General features: G+C 32.8%; 1 long non-coding RNA gene across 1 annotated transcript; it reads left to right on the forward strand.

The window, feature by feature from the left end:
* The first annotated feature begins 6,633 nt into the window (after positions 1-6,633).
* Positions 6,634-8,736, forward strand: LOC115959315. Its single transcript, XR_004084831.1, has 2 exons — positions 6,634-6,832; positions 8,383-8,736. It is a non-coding gene; the product is annotated as an uncharacterized LOC115959315 (long non-coding RNA).
* The last annotated feature ends 8,225 nt before the right edge of the window (positions 8,737-16,961 follow it).

The following is a 16,961-nucleotide window of genomic DNA, read 5'->3' on the forward strand; positions in this document are numbered from 1 at the left end:
TTGCCAACTAATCATGGCATTATAGGCACTTTATAATACCAACTAATCAAGTAATTTAACTAAATCCACTATGATACAACTATGGGTTTGGACACTTTGATAGCATGAATAAGATAAATTATGAAGGCATAGTTACATTGAACTGAATTATCTTTAGAAAAAATAACATTATTTTCTTCTTTATTTGTCAACGCAAAAATGTGTTTAATTGGGAATCTAATGCATTGCACAAGAGATTGTACTTAGGTTTTACCCTAATAATAATACTACTATGCATATGCATGACCAACTCTAGGCCTAGACCTAAATCTCCCTTGCTTCAAAAATTTGAAAAGGGTCCTATAGGTTGTCTGGGTGGGGCTGGCTAACAGGGGCCAAGGTTTTGGGAGGGAGGGGCCCAACTATTAAAAACATAAAATATACCTACGAAAAAAAATAATTTTTGGGCTTGGGGGGGGGGGGGGGGGGCCCGAGCCCCCTACTAGGTCCATCCCTGACAGAAAATCATGTACTTTAACAACAAAAGACAACTAAATATCCAGAGAAAATTCATAACTCCTAAACAAAATAAAAACCATTCCATCAGCATACATTTAGTGACATGAAGTTGCAAAATATTTCTCTTTGTACGGGAAATAAGCGTAAATTATGGTTCAGCTTCAACCTGCTAGCGAATGTCAGTTTTTGATGCTCAGTCTAGATGAAATTTTCACACGGCTTGTTTACTGTTTGCACCTGAAATTAAGAAATAATTCATATTAAAGAACATGAAAAGTTTTATATAATAAGTTGTAGCTGTGGCATATATAATGAGAATTAAACCAAACTCAACCCCTTACATTAGATGATACTAGACAAAAAGACAACTTAAATACATTGGATTCTCCCATTGAATTCAAACACATAATTATATTAAATTTAATTATTCTTGTCAAAGATAGCATGATTTATATTGTATTACTTAATGCATCTATGTATTTCAATTTAATTGGGAAATATAATGTGTTGTACCTGACTAGGAAGTGACCTATGTGTGATTTGTGTTAATTTTCACTTGATTTTAGTAGTGCTTAATTTAAAAATGCATATAGTTTTGCAGACTGGGATTGGGTCCAGTGCTCTAGTGCATTGGACCCAAGCTTTGACCCTAGTTTTACTGAGATTCAACATGAAGTCCAAGATGCTAATAATGTAAGATAATGCTTTTTTTTTTTTTTAAGCAGACACGTGAATTGTGATTTGTGAGGTAGGGCCATATTTGTCTCATAAGTCATAACCATGTACTGGAGCTGAAATGCTAAACTCTGGATCAACAACTCAGTAAGCTCAAACAAGAAGAGCTATTCAATTCGTATTTGGAAACTCTCTAACCTAGAGAATGGTGTTGAAAAGTAATTCAATTGTTAGTATAAGATTCTATAAAATATAAATTTTTTATTTGACATATATTAGACCAGTTCGTCCCTATATAACATAAATGTTTTGTTCATGCTGTCTCTTAAAGTACGTGGTCATTTTGTTTTGTCTCTACATCTTAAAGTTTAAACATTTAGATTTTGGATCCGAAAATTATAATACGCTTTGATATGCGTCCCTTTGTCAATACCCGTTGTTGGGGCTGTTGTTAAATTCCAACTAAGCTGAAAATAATGTAGTTTTGACGTACAATATTAAACTACATCCTATAAACTATGCTGTTTTGAGCACAAAAAAATTATATTAAATTTTTTCTTTCTAGTAAATTACTATTTTTTTTGGTTTTTATTTTTATTTATTTAAATTTTCTCTCTATACCCATCGAATCCATACCCAACTAATATTTTTATTTATTTAAATATTATTGTTGTTATTGGTGCTACCTAGTAATATGCCCAGTGCACTAATGCATTGGACATAAACTATGTCCTTATTATAATATAATTAACAAAAAGGGGGAAAAATAACCTTCTCTAATTTCCCTCTCCATACAATATTGAACACAATGACGGTTGGGGAGATAACACATTGGAGATACTCTAATTAAATAATTAATATAATATATATGACACCACTTAACCAAAAAAACTTAATTTAATAGGTTTGAGTTTAATAATGTTATATTAACAACTCACTATTCTCATTACTATTCAATGTGTGAGATTTCACTCACACGTATATATTAAACAATAACAATGTCAAATATTTTAATTATCTAAAATATGCCTTTGATCGAGTTTAAAAAATGAGAAAAACACTTCATTATAAGGAAGAATCTTGTTTTAATTGGAAAATGATCTTCTCTATTTCATCCATTTCATGGTTGATTAAGATTTTTTTTCAAGATCTAACGGTCTATAATTTGTCACTTCATATAAAATTTTTAATAACATGACAACTCAAAAGCCTCACAGAATCACTTATTATGTGCAGGATGGAACAACCTTTTCCTTTTCTTTTTGTATTTATTTTAAAATGTTCTAAAAAGGAACACAATTACAGTAGAACATTTTTTTCCTTTGACTTTCCTACACTTTCTCAACAATGAAACAGGAAATTGATGCACGCACTTAAAACAGCAGTATATAACATTCATAATAACAACAATATTTCAAAAAAGAGAGAAACTTTCTAGTTTCTACAATGCATCTATACATTGAAATTCAAAAAATTTATACAAAAGCATCGCAAGAATAATGCTATTAGAGAGGTAGAACAAAGCAGTAAGACAGCTATTAGAAATAAAGGAAAAAAACAACCATTAGAATGGTGTAGAAGCTTGCCTACCTGACAAAGAAGCATTCACATGTTCATCCTTTAAAGGCACACCCAAATAACCCACAAATACAAGTAATATTTTAAACTAAGTAAGGCACTTTAAGAAGGGTGACAGGGTTTCATTTGATATCATCCAAAACTGCACTACTTACTTGAAGGAAAAAAAAAAAAAAACAAATTGCACAAGACAAAACAAAACAAAAGATAGATGCAAATTCCATAGAAGTTTCCTCATTGGTCGTCTATAGAAGTGATTTTTTTTTTAATATCCCAGTTTTTTTTTTTTTTTTTTTTTTTTTTTGGGTTTCTATCTTGTATTGAGAAAAGAGAAGTCTGAGAATGCAAAGCAGAGGACTAATTGCATTTACTTAAACCAACTGTAACTATCAAAACATAGATAAAAATACAAATACAAATAAATAAAAAAAAGTGTTCAAAGATTTCAGTACCATGCCTCAAATTTTTTAAAAAAGGGCACATTGCACCTCCCTAAGTATAAAACTATTGCGATTTTCCCTTTAGTTTAAAACAAAAGCAGTGTCACCTTATTCGTAAATATCCCAAAAATTATTTAAACAAAACCTAAAATCCTCAGACACCACTACAAAGAAAATAATAATGAAAAATTAATTAACTAAGGAATTAAGGAATTCGAATCTCACCGAGAAGCTTGCAATGTGGGAGCTTGATGATATTGGCTTTTCCTTGAAAGATAATTGAGCTCTGCACACGGTAATCAAAAATTAGAGATTAAATTCTATTTGGTTTTTCTTTTTCTTTTTTTTTTTTAGTTGCCAAAATAAGAAGGAAATGAGAATTATATATAAGAAGAGAGCACAGAGGAAATTGACCACAAATCATATCGCAAAAATAATTGTAAAATTAAAAAAAAAAAATTAACAAGATAAGAAAAAAGTACTCATCTAATTTATTTCATAAACAAAAACAGAGTGTTTTATAAACAGTTCTTTTCCTTTTGTCACCCTTCCATTACCTCATACCATTACAAGTGATGAATATTGAATACCCAAAAATCATAATCACACTCTAAGGGACCTAGATCTAATCACACAACAATTCTCTCTTTCTCTCTCTCTCACACACACAAAAGAACCAATCAAAAACTTCAAGATCAAACAAGCACATTCTTCAACCAATCCTAATCATCTTCCTATTCAATTGAATCATCCTAGCATGTTTCTAACCTGTCAAACATCGTAATCGTATTATTAAATAATTCTTGTAACCCTAGGCATGTTAGTAGCATCTTTACTTTTACACATACTGCCTGGGAAGGTGTTAGACACTCAAACCTGCCTAGTTGAGTGGGTTGAGTGGGTCACCTCCTAATTGTATTACTAAAGAATTATTAAAACCCTAGGCATGTTACTAGCATCTTCACTTTTACTTAAACCTGCCTAGTTGAGTGGGTTGAGTGGACCACCTCAACTTTTATTATATAGTAGAGGATTATAAATTATAGAGCATAAAGATATTGATTACCAATTTACCATGTACATGACCTACATATTGATGATAGCTGATTGACTAAATACAACTGCATGTTTTTAAACATTTGAATTCCAGGAAGCCAGATCAAGACCTTTGAATAAATTGACTGCATATGTAGCTTAAATGGATATATATAAATTCTTAAAATAATAATAATAATAATAATGGATGGATATACGAAGTTAGAGCCATCCTTTATGATTACATAATTTAGTAACATAATGCAGGAGGATTCATCCAAAAGAAAAAAGAAAAAAGAAAAAAGAAAAAAAAAAAAAAACGTGGGAGAGGGGCAACTTATATATTTATCACTGTCAAGTTCAAAGCTACTAGCCTAAGATCTCTCTAAGGTTTTTTCAAGTAATATGCCATTAATGGAAGCTGCCTCATAGCAGTTACCTAATGGCCACTATAAAGGATAATATATCATCCTCACTAATTCCAATCAATGTCGCTAAAATGGCATAATCATAGATGCATTTAATAAGAAGGAAAGCAATTATAATGCTTAATAGACAAGAAATTCTTAACTCTCAATCCTGATATAAAATACAATTTACTACCCTTAGTTTCAGAATAGGAAAAATGGCTAAGTATGGATCTCTTCTGTTTTGTTACATATCCAACATTCTCATACTCACCACAAGCTTAGTATGCAGAGCCGTAAATGAAGATAGAAAGGCAAGTGTGGGAACCACCCAATGTAAGAGGGGTTCCACATATCCCCCATTACACCTAATACCATCTCCTTAGAAAGGTCCGTAATACACCAAATGTCCCCCAATAATTTTTCCATGATGTGGGACCCACATGTAGGATTCACTCTTTCTGTAATACACCCATGCACTGAATTATTTTTGCAACCAAATACATAAGAAAAAATCTATAAACACAACAAAATCTCACTAGCATTTTCACAAAACCTCTGTTTTGAGTTGTGTGGGACCGGTATTTTATTTTTGGTTTGACACCTTGCTTCTTATGAAAATATTGTGAGATTTTGTTATACTAGTAGAAGAACTGGATACATAGAAAGATGAATTTAACAGCATATTTCACACCTAATAATAAGAATAAATTCTTTAAAAAAAAAATACTAAACCTAAATAACTAAAACCTAGAAAATTAAGACCTGGAATTATCAATTACAGCCAAATGTTTTACATTGCGCTTTATCCAAACACATACAAAAACAAATCACAGAATATATATACAATAAAAAAACAATCCACCAATCACTAAGACTCTATATGTTACAACATAATAACAAATACATTAAATTAACAGAAAACAGGAATACAATAATAAAATTAATATTTAATTCACATAATGCATAAACATCATGAAAAAAATAAATATATACAATTCACCAGGCATGCAATTGCAATCAGGCAATCAGGCAATCACAACACCACACTTTCTAGGAAAAATAAAAATAATTTTCCCTGGAAACTAACAACAAGAAAATCAAATAAACAAACATAGGCTTTATTAGAGTGAGAGAGAGAGAGAGAGAGAGATGAAAACCTGTGTGGTGTTGGCTGTGAGATTTAGATGTGAAGAAGTGAAAGCGGTGAAAGAAATAACAAAAAATATATATATATATATATATATATATATGAGTCAGTTAAGTTTGCATTAATTAAAATAAATAAATAAATAAAAATTAAATATCGATAATAATAAAAAAATAAAAGAGATTTACAAAGAGAGAGACGTGGAAGAACTAAATTGCCTATTTATTTTTTAATTTTTTTTAACTAGTTCATGTATCGTTTGGAATTCATTTGACTAAAACCAAAACTTTAGAAAAATATGCCTATTACTATGATTTGAACATTTTTTTTCTTACTTTGTTGATTAAGCATTGTGCTATAGAAGTACATGCCTATACCATATAGAAATAAATAGCTTTTTTTGTTAGAGCTAGTTCCAATGTATAACATCCACTTCTAATAATTTAGAATAAGTAACTTAAATCATGACTATTAGGTGGTGTTTGGTGAGTGTTTTTAAACAACAATTTTCAGTTTTTAAACAACATTTCACGTATTTTCACACACTTTTTCACCCACACGTATTTCCACAAAAGTTTTTAAATAACAATTTTCAATTTTTAAAGACATATATCAAACGGGCCCTTAACGTCTTATTTTTTTAATCATTGTTTTTCTTACTCCAACAATACTCCCCATATATGATATAACACAAGTTACACAACCATTGCATTATGTGATATGTTGGAAAGTACAATATTATAAAAAGAGAATAAGTTACGTCCGGAGCTAGCGTAAAAGACACCCTTTACGCCCGCCAATCCTAAAACGACATGTCAGCAAAAACATTTAGACTCAATACACTTTATTACACGCAATTATAACCCAATTAAAACCCCAAATATTCCTCAAACACGTTCAAAGCTTCTTCTCTGAATGGAAAACCAAAGGCAGACTCTCCTCCTCGTCCTCACACCGGAGCTCCATTTCGCCACAGTCAGCACCGGAGTTGTTTTTAGAGCCTGAAAAAGATGTTGAATCCGCCGTTAGTCTAGTGTCACAATCTCAAGGTTTGTTTTCTCATGATTTGGTGGTTCTCCCCTATTTTCAATTTCGAAATATCAATGGGTTTGGGTTTTTTGGGACGTCAATCACTTGATTTTTGCATGGGTTTTGTTGATTTGGTATGGGTTTTGCTGTTTTTCTTATTGGATTCTGAAATCTTAAGTGGTAGGTTCAATGGGAGGGAGGAGAATTGAATATGAACGAGGTCAAATTTTTCTTCCTTTTTTTAGAAAAATTGCAAATCTTAAATGGGTTTTGATTGGATTCTTAAATCTTAAGTGGTAGGTTCAAACCAATCTGATTGTGGTTCTTCAATTTTTTTTCCAAGCTAGTCTGGGTTCTTATGAATTGTGTTTCGGTTCCAAATCATGATTTTTGTGGGCTTCCTTTTTAAGTTATGAAACTTTTTTTTTTGAGGTTTCCTATGTATTTGGATCCCCAGTATTGCTCTGCCGTTGCTCTTTTGAAAGGATTCATTTAATTAGTTGAATTGTTCTTTATGTTAATATTTACATACATACCATTCATTTTCCTATAATATGTAACATGGGAAATGGGATTTTTTTACTCTCTTTTATGTCTTAAAAATGTGAGATGAGATTTACTTAAACCAGATTATGCCTTTGTATGGAAACCAAGAACAACAAGATTCAGTTATATCTTCTTTTGTGTGGCTGCGCTTTTTCTAATCGGCTTTCTATATTAGCTATGATTGAGCTACCCTGTTCTCTCCCTAACGAAGCTTTTGTTTTAATTTCAATTGGCGATGTGGAGTCAGTGTCATTGGTCCCAAATTGTTTTGATCAAGATATGGCCAATCCAATAATTTGGCAAGTTTGTTCTTTTGTTCTTCCCTAATAGGCTTTTTATTCATGACAAAATGAAAAACTGATTTGAAATGGCCAAGTTGTGAATTTTTGAGGTCCATTAGTTAGCCATATAGGTTGATTAAGTGTATTAAGTACTGTATGAATTCTTATCATGCATCCAAATGGGAAGTTTTAGTTTTGAAGGTACTTATAAACAAAAAAGTTTTAGTTTTGAAGGCAGGTGACCTACCCTGCAGTTGTCATCCTGGATAATATATAATTATGTTATCTCATGTTCATACTAATAATATCTTTATGTGTCATAATGTTTTTAGCTCTAAACTCTATTTTTTTGGGTGAACTGTTTAGTCATAAACCTACATTCATTATACTAAGTAGCATTGAAATTTACATGAGAATGAATGACTAAAAGGAAGCACAGATTAAAACAGAGTTTCTAATGCTCTTTTTTGGGTTTTTTTTTTTTTTGGGAGGGGGGGGGGGGGTTGGGGAAGAGTGGGAATTTTGGTAGTTGTGCCCTTTGCATTACATAGCTAACAGAGTTTTTGTTAATGGTTAGAACGAGTGTTCTCAAGATGTATATGACTTTTCATTCTTTTTTTTGTTTTTTTATTTTTAATTTTTAAATGACTTCTCAAGATTCAAGTGGGTTTCTAAGTGTTTTTATTGTCTGAATTTTTTTTGCTAATGTTACTGCAACTTATTCTGTTTTTCTTTTTTCCCAGCTATGATACAGACAGATGGTTTTGAATATTTAAACGAAAACTGCCCTACTATCTTGATTGAAATCTTGGAGTATGTGGCTAGAGTTAGTGAACACTTTGTCATCCAACACCAGCATGGAAATGAAGCCTAAAAATCCTGTATTTTGGAGAACTGAATCAGCAAAAGTCACTTCCTAGGTTTGGTTTTCTATTTATATAGATATGGAGGGGATAAAACCCTCAAATGAGGAAATTATATACTTTTAACTTTCTGTAGTTCTTGCTCTTTTCACAGCAAAACCTTGTATTTTGGAGAACAACTGAATTTATAAATCATGCAAATGGTATGTTGCAAGTGACAATTGGCTTATTACAGAAGTTGTGTAAATAATACCTATACCTTTGGCATCACAATCTAATCTTCTAGAGATCTTTCTAGTGGCAATTATTTCTCTATTGAATCTTAAGATGTCACTAAGATAGACTTCCACTAATTAGAATGTTAATTTGTTGAAGGAATCACCTAGTTTACAAGAAGGTGAATAGAACTTGAAAATTTTATCAACACATCTCAAAATTTTTTTAATAATTTCTTCCATTTTATATAAAACCTGACACAATTCAATATCTAAAGGAACTTGAGATTGTTAAATACTTAACACAAAAAATTGAAAGTTTTTAATTCCATTATTTAATCTGAAATAAAACCTATCACACAGGTTTGGAAACATATTAGAAAAAAAAAAGAGTCACAATTCTATTTAAAGGTCTCTAATTCAGAATACATTCATTTGAAATAAAACCTGTCATGATATATTGTTCAAAAAGAGGATCATAGGATTGGAAATACATTTAAAATAAAGCCTGTCATGGTTCGGTATACAGAAAGATGATCATAGGATTGGAAATACATTTAAGTAAACCTATCACAATTCTTTCTAAAAGTTACTAATTAACAATACATTCATATCAAAGTTTCTGGAAGTTTTAATGATTCAATTGTTCCTTCAAAATACAGGATGTTTAGGCTTCATATCCACATCGGCATAGGATGACAGATTGTTCACCAACTCTAGCCATATACTCCAAGAATTTAGTCAAGCCAGTAGGGAAGTTTTCTTTTAAGTATTCAAAACCATCTATCTGCAATTCTGCATCACAGCTGGGAAAAAAGAAAAATAATCAGAGCTGGGGAAAAAATTGAGAATAAGCTGCAGCCAACATTAGCTGAAAAATCCAGACAATAAAAACACTGAGTCTTGAGAAGTCAATACAAAACGAAGGGTACAACTACACAACAAAGCAATAGAAATATCAAACCTCATGGTGAACATTAAGTCATAATGCTTGCTGTCATCTATCTAGTCTGATTTTTTTTTTTTTTTTCATCAATCCTAGTTTGAAATTCTCACCAACAGATCTGGAACATCTATAAAGATTACCATTTTTTTTTTAAAGTAAACTCTGTCCAAGTGGGATCAAGTATGTCATTAGCATCTGCCAATGTACTTCAAATTCTGTTATGACTTCAGCTTGTAAAAATCGTAATTTTTTTATTAGCATATCTTTTGACTGAACTGAAATTTGAGCACAATGGGATTGACCATAAGTTTATTGCTTTGAAATTAAACAAGAATCAGCAATTGGTTAATTTCTTTAATTTTTTTCCACCTCATAGGGAAAATTAGTAACATCATTTTAATCCTTATGCACTTCTATTATATACAACCCTCACTCTAATTGCTTCTTAAAAATACTACTCCAAACAAAAGTCTATAAGTTCTCTTTGAATTTTCTAAATTAGTAGTATAAATATGGACGTAATTATTTAAATTTTTTATAAAAAATAGAGAGAAGTCCTGAATCTTATTCTCATCATTCTAGTTCTTGTTCTTTTACTGTGAAAAATCCTATTCTCCTTCATATCACTAAAGAACCACAATCAGATGGGTTTGAACCTACCACTTAAGATTTAAGAATCCAATCAAAACCTACTTAAGATTTATAATTTTTTTCTGAAAACATGAAGAAAAATTGACCACATTCATATTCAATCCATCTCCCTACCATTGAACCTACCACTTAAGATTTAAGAATCTAATAAGAAAAACAGAAAAACCCATACCAAATCAAGTGATTGACGTCCAAAAAAAACCAATCCCATTGATATTTCGAAATTAAAAATAGGGGAAAACCACCAAATCATGAGAAAACAAACCTTGAGATTGTGACACTAGACTAACGGCGGATTCGGCATCTTTTTCAGGCTCTAAAAATAACTCTGGTGATCACTGTGGCGGAATGAAGCTCCGTTGTGGGGAGGAGGAGGAGAGTCAGCCCTTGGTTTGCCGTTTGAAGAAGAAGCTTTGAACGTGTTTGAGGAACATTTGGGGTTTTAATTGGGTTATAATGGCATGTAATAAGGTGTATTGAGTTTAAATGTTTTGGCTGACGTGTCGCTTCAGGATTGGCTGATTGGCTGGCGTAAAAGGTGTCTTTTACGCCAGCTCCGGACCAAACTTATTCTCTTATAAAAACGTTGCAAACTGACAGCTTCATTTTAATATGGTATGTGCAAGTTTTTTTTTTAATGAATGAATTTGTTCCTCCAAAAAAAATGTTGTCTTATAACACTAAAATTTTGTGCCTATTGATTGACAAATGCGTTTTGCGGTAAGAAAAGTTGGTAAACATTTCCCAACTTCAATTATCTCTGGAAGGTCTAGGGATAAGGTAAATTGCAATAACAATTTTTTTATTTATTTTTATTTTATATAAGATAGAAATTTTACTACAATCTAATCTAAGTGTAACTGTATCTATGTAAAACCTCATTCTAGAGACTTGAACCCTTACCTTTACAACCCCTACTACACAAAAACTTGTAATTGTGAAGTGACTAGAACAATTAGTGCAACAATGAGCTAAATCTAATATACAATTTTTTAAAAAACTAATTAACACATTTGTGATATTAACAAGTGTTTTTTCTCTAGGTGTTCCAATTTGTGAGATTAAATTATATCTATTATGCTGGAAGTCATGGGATGGATATATCAACCCCATCAGTTTCTCTCTATTATGGTAACCACAAGCATCAAACTAGGACTATTGATGAAAAGGTATATTTTCTCAATTGTTTGTGGTTAATTTTCTATACTTGGTGCTTGTCATGGAAATTGCATTTTTTATGTTGTGTTCAAAACCTGTAAATCAAAATTAAACTGCAATGAAAATATCCTAAATGTTTTCCATTAATTGTTTGTTCTTGTACGGTAATGACATGGTTAACTTCTGCCCAGCACAGGACTTCTTGCCTAGAATTCAAACAGTAAGAAATGATGTACTGTTTACAAACTTTGTATCGTCTTTGTCAAAGATAAAATGGCAAACATATACGAAAATGCATGGTTATAGTATCAAAAACTCCTCCTTTTGTTCCTAGCTAGGACTTTGTAATATTAGAATGCAAATAAAATGTATCTTTTTCTTTTTTTCTTTTTCTCTTTTTCTTTTTAAATTTCAATAATGCTTTGCTTCTCTTGCAGATAAATTAAAGGTTATATTGCAAGAAATAACAAGAGGCATAAAAGGTGCCATGGTTGAAGACAATAAATTTTGCCTCTCCGTACACTTTCGATGTGTGAATGAAGATGTAATATTATAATGCAATAATGGTAATTTGATATGATCAAATAAAAATAAATGCAATATGATAGCAATGATACATGTGTATAGAATCTAAAAAAACTCACAGGCAAATATGTGCTAGAAGGAGTAGAAGCCCAAAAAAAAAAAAAAAGTACAATTATCAAGTAAATCAGGCATTGAAGTAAAAGTAAAAACAAGAAATAGTTGAAATCTTTTTTCAAACTCACCAGGAACAAAGTCTTCCAAAACTCAAACTCAGTCCTCAGCGATCCTTGTGACCCAAGAGATTAACATAATGACAGACCCATATGCAAGCGAAAGAGTTGAGGTCAGCCATGGGTATATTATACCAAAAAAAAAAAAAATGCATGGAAAATGAAAATGACAGTTGAGGTCAGCCATCGTACCTTGTAGAATCAGATTTGAGTCTCTCTCAGCTTTTTCTGATTTCAAAGAGAGAGAGAGAGACGAGACACGGACTTTGCCTGTGCAATGACGGTGGAGTGTGAGGGCTTCAGATCGGAGAGATGAAGGGTGAGGGTGAAGGTTGAGATCGGAGATGGACGCTTGGAGGGCGAGGGTTGAGATCGGAGATGGAGGGTGACGGTGAGGGTTGAGATCAGAGATGGAGGCTTCGAGGGCAAGGGTTTAGATATGAAATGGAGGGTGAGGGTGAGATTGGAGATGGAGGGTGAGGGTGAGGGCTTGAGATCGGAGAGATTGAGGAGGCTAGGCTTGGAGGGTGAGGAGGTTCAAGATCAGGCTCTTGAGAGATCGATGGAGACTGATGTGGGAGAGGCTCGCTGGGGTTGAAAAAGTTTGACCAAATGCTATATATACAAAGCCTAAAGCCGCGATTTTAACCTGCGGCTATAGGCAAAATCTGAGGCCGCATTTAATAAATGCGGCCCCATCCCAAACTAAAGCTGCGTTTCTAAAATGTGGCTTCAGAACAAATTTAAAGCCGCGTTTATACACGCGGTTTTAGACCAAATTTAAAGCCGCGTCTATAAAACGCGGCTTTAGGAGGGCTAGAGCCACATTTTTTAAATGCAGCCACAGTTAAGGAAAATAAATACATAAATAAAATTGGTTTGCCAAAAAATTTAAATATGAAGGTCCTATGGCCGCATTTTTTTACTTTTAAAAAACGCAGCCATAGGTCCACCCCCAAAAATGCGGCTACAGATCAAAAAAATGTGGCTTCAGGACTAATCTATGGCCCCGCATTTAAAATACAGCTCTTGTTTTTTCATTAAGCCGCGTTTTTAAAAAACGCAGCTTTAGTCTGTCTGGGGCTGCATTTAAAAGAACGAGGCCTAATGCCCAGGCGTTTTATAGTGACCCCTCCCCTAAAAAAAAAAAAAAAAAAAAAAGTATAAAAGAGAGTCTTAATGTCAGATGTCATAGAAAACAATGAAAGAAAATCAAATATTAATATAAAAGCATGCTTGTCAATGACATGCTAGCTAGGAATGCCATGTAAAGGGGAAAAAGAAGTAAGGTGGATTTTATTTTTCCTTTTTCTTTTTGGTTAGTGGGTGGGTGGGGACAGTTGTTTAAAATTGCAACCCAAAACCAAAAAGCTAAAGAGAATAAGGCACTTAAAGGACAATATGAATACTTATGAAGAGAAGTTTATGTTTTCTCCCTACCACTTGAATAAGAAGACATTTCAAATATAACTTATCAGCCCGACGCAACCACTCAGCTGTGACTCTGAGATATCGCTCAACCCATTGATCCACTTGCCCTTGGCAGTTCTGGAAGAGTACTTGAATAAGCTTTGGAGCTAGCTCGATATCATTGTCCTCCATATTTTTATCTACCATGGTCTGCATAAACAAAACAGCACACGGACCTTATCAACCAAGGGGGGAGGAAAGGAGTAAAAAGGTAATTTAAAAGAATCAATTCCACAAAAAATCATTTAGCCTTTTTCACTTACTTCCAAATGATTTAACTGAACAACTATTAGTCAAAAAAAAAAAATTATTAATTAAAAGGGAATTCAGATGAAATCATATTCCAAAGGCTTTGCTGGTAGTCTAGCTCTTTACAAGTGAGGAAATGTGCAGTTCCCCTGGATACTTAATTATCCAAAGGAACCAAAATATCTAAATGAAATTAGAACTAATGAGAATTAAAATATGGGGAAAGTACATGAAAATCACTACAAAACAAGTTCTTCACGTGAAGCTTGTTAGCAAAATATACTGGATATTAATTATTGGAGGATATCTTGCTCCTTAAATGATTACTGTGTTTAAACCTGACTTACATGCCCAAGTTTACACAATACAGTGCCACATCATAAATAATTTATCATATTAGATAATGTCATCACCCAACCAATGGTGTAAAGGAAAAAGAGTAAAATGATTTTTTTTTTCTTTTCATAACGCGGGAAAGTTTGAGGAATAAAGTTGAAAAGTGGAAATTTTTTCAAGGAATAGATAATTAGATATATACCTTTTTTTTTTTTTTTTTGAGAATCCAATTAGATATATACCTTAACCTTAATTTTTAATGTAATTGGGATTAGAAAAAGCAATCTTAAGTATATATAAAAAAGAGTGATATCAGTTATTACAAAATTTATTATATAAAACTTATAAACTAGTTATAAAAAAGAAAAGAAAAACTTATAAACAGATATATCAACTTTTAAAACATAAAATAAAAGATGCTTAAAATAGTAATGGACAAACTATTGTATCATTTTTTGTATTGTAAAAACTAAAAAGGCAAGCAAAACATTTAGCTCATAATCTTTCAAAATAGGAGGCTTTTATAATGTACAGGACTTTATTTTTATCTCTTATCTTCGTAATTGGATCTTTTATTAGGTAGTGGGATCGCGGAGATGATATTCTTGCTCATCTTTTTCGTCTTTTTATTGATATTATGAGTCAGCTAGTGGAAGACTTACTTTCGTGATATGCAAGTCTCTCTACAAAATAATTAAATGATTTTTGAAGCAAAAAATGTTATTGTAATTATGAACTTTCTGGTGTCTTCTGATTTGATCATTTAATTGTTTAGAGTCTTTAGACCGTCAAATAGGCAAGTGAAAAAAATTCAAATTCGCAAAAGTGGCTTGGAAGTCTCATTTGGAGTAGCGTTTTCTAGGGTGAAAAAGGCTATGAAGGAACATATTGGCATTGGGGAAAAGAAGAATATATATATATATATATATATATAGAATCTTTTTTCCTAACATGCACTCCAAATAGTGAAGTGTTTGGTAAGCTCCCATGACAGACGGAGAGGCCTTGACTATCATGAATTCACATTTGCAGCTTGATATTAACTATTAAGTGCACTCGTGTCGCTTGAATTCACACGTGAAATGTGATATTAAGTGCGTGCACAAGATCGATGACTTCCATTTCAGTCTATAAAAACTCATAGATACACATCTATGTTTTATTCAAGTTATCAACAAAAAAAAAAAAAAAAAAAAAAAAAAAAAAAAAAAGAGTTGTCAACATCTTATAGAATGTTATGGGTTTATCATCTTCTTTGTTCATGCTCATGCGCTTTCTTTTTTTTATTGTCGTTGTTTTCTCTTATCTAGGCAACCACTGTGCCATGATGTTGAGAGCTTTGCCTTGTTGCAATTCAAAGAAAGCTTTATCTTCAATCGGTCCGCATCTTATGCTCCTTCTGCATATTCGAAGGTCTCTTCGTGGATGATACGAAGTAATGATTGCTGCACGAGGGATGGTGTTGAATGTGATGAAAACACGGGTCATGTGGTCAGCCTTGACCTCAGTAACAGTTCTCTTTATGGTTCTATCAACACCAGTAGCAGTCTCTTCCAGCTTGTTCACCTTCAAAAGCTTAATCTTGCGTACAACAACTTCATTCACTCTGAAATCCCCATTGGAGTAGGGTGGCTTTCAAAGCTTACTGACCTCAATCTCTCTTGTTCTGGATTTTTAGGTGAAATCCCAGCAGAAATTTTGCAACTCTCTAAGTTGGTTTCCCTTGATCTCTAGTCGAATCCATTGACGCTCCACAAGCTTGGTCTTGAAAGTATAGCTGAGAAGTTAAAGGGCTGTTTGGATTTGTTGTTTTCCATCACCCATAACTCAAAATTAGTGGGTCCCCTGACTGTTTGGTTTGTTTGGATTTGTTTTCAGTTTTGTTTCCATCACTTAATTCTCTGATTTTGGAGTGATAAGTTATGAAAACTGAAAACACATTTTAGGTGTTTTCAAGTTATGGAAATTGAGTTTCCATAGCATTTTGGTAAATAAACACACACTGCTGGGACCCACTAGTATTGTCAAGTCAGATTTTTCCTCTCTCTCCCACCGGTCACTCTCCTCTTTTCTTTTTCTTTTTCTCTTTTTTTCTTTCTTCTCCACTTTTCTTTCTTTTTGCCTCTCTTCTTTCTCTGTTCTTCTTTTTGTTCTTCTTCAGAGCAAATTCTTCAGAGCAAAATCTCACCCACACCGAAAGACAAAAGAATCTCAGCCCTCCCCATCCACAAGCTCTCTTCTCCAATCTACCTGCCGTTCTTTGTCCTTCACCCTTGCCACGCCGACCCATCCGACGAACATCTCAACGCCGCTCAACCTCGGGCTGTGTGAACTTCGACAACGACACGACCAGACTGGAATGGTGGTTGTGGGTTCAGTTTCTCTAATTGTGAATCCCAAGCATCCAATTTCCAAATGATTATAATGAGTTTGGTTGAATTTTTTTTTTTTTTTAAATGAATAGTGTTGAGCTATAAGATAAGATTTGGTTTGTGGGCTTGGTTTCAGTGAGGACAAGGAGAAATGTTGAAGAAATGGAGAAATCTAAAGTGTGTGGGTCCCCCTTTGTTAGCTTTTTGGATTGAAAACATAACTGAGTTTTGGTGCCAAACGGGCTGAGTGAGATATTTCCTCATAATTGGGTGATAGAAAATAAGTTATAGAGTAATGAATAATGAG

This window comes from Quercus lobata, chromosome 9 (assembly GCF_001633185.2).
Source record: "Quercus lobata isolate SW786 chromosome 9, ValleyOak3.0 Primary Assembly, whole genome shotgun sequence".
NCBI lineage: Eukaryota > Viridiplantae > Streptophyta > Magnoliopsida > Fagales > Fagaceae > Quercus > Quercus lobata.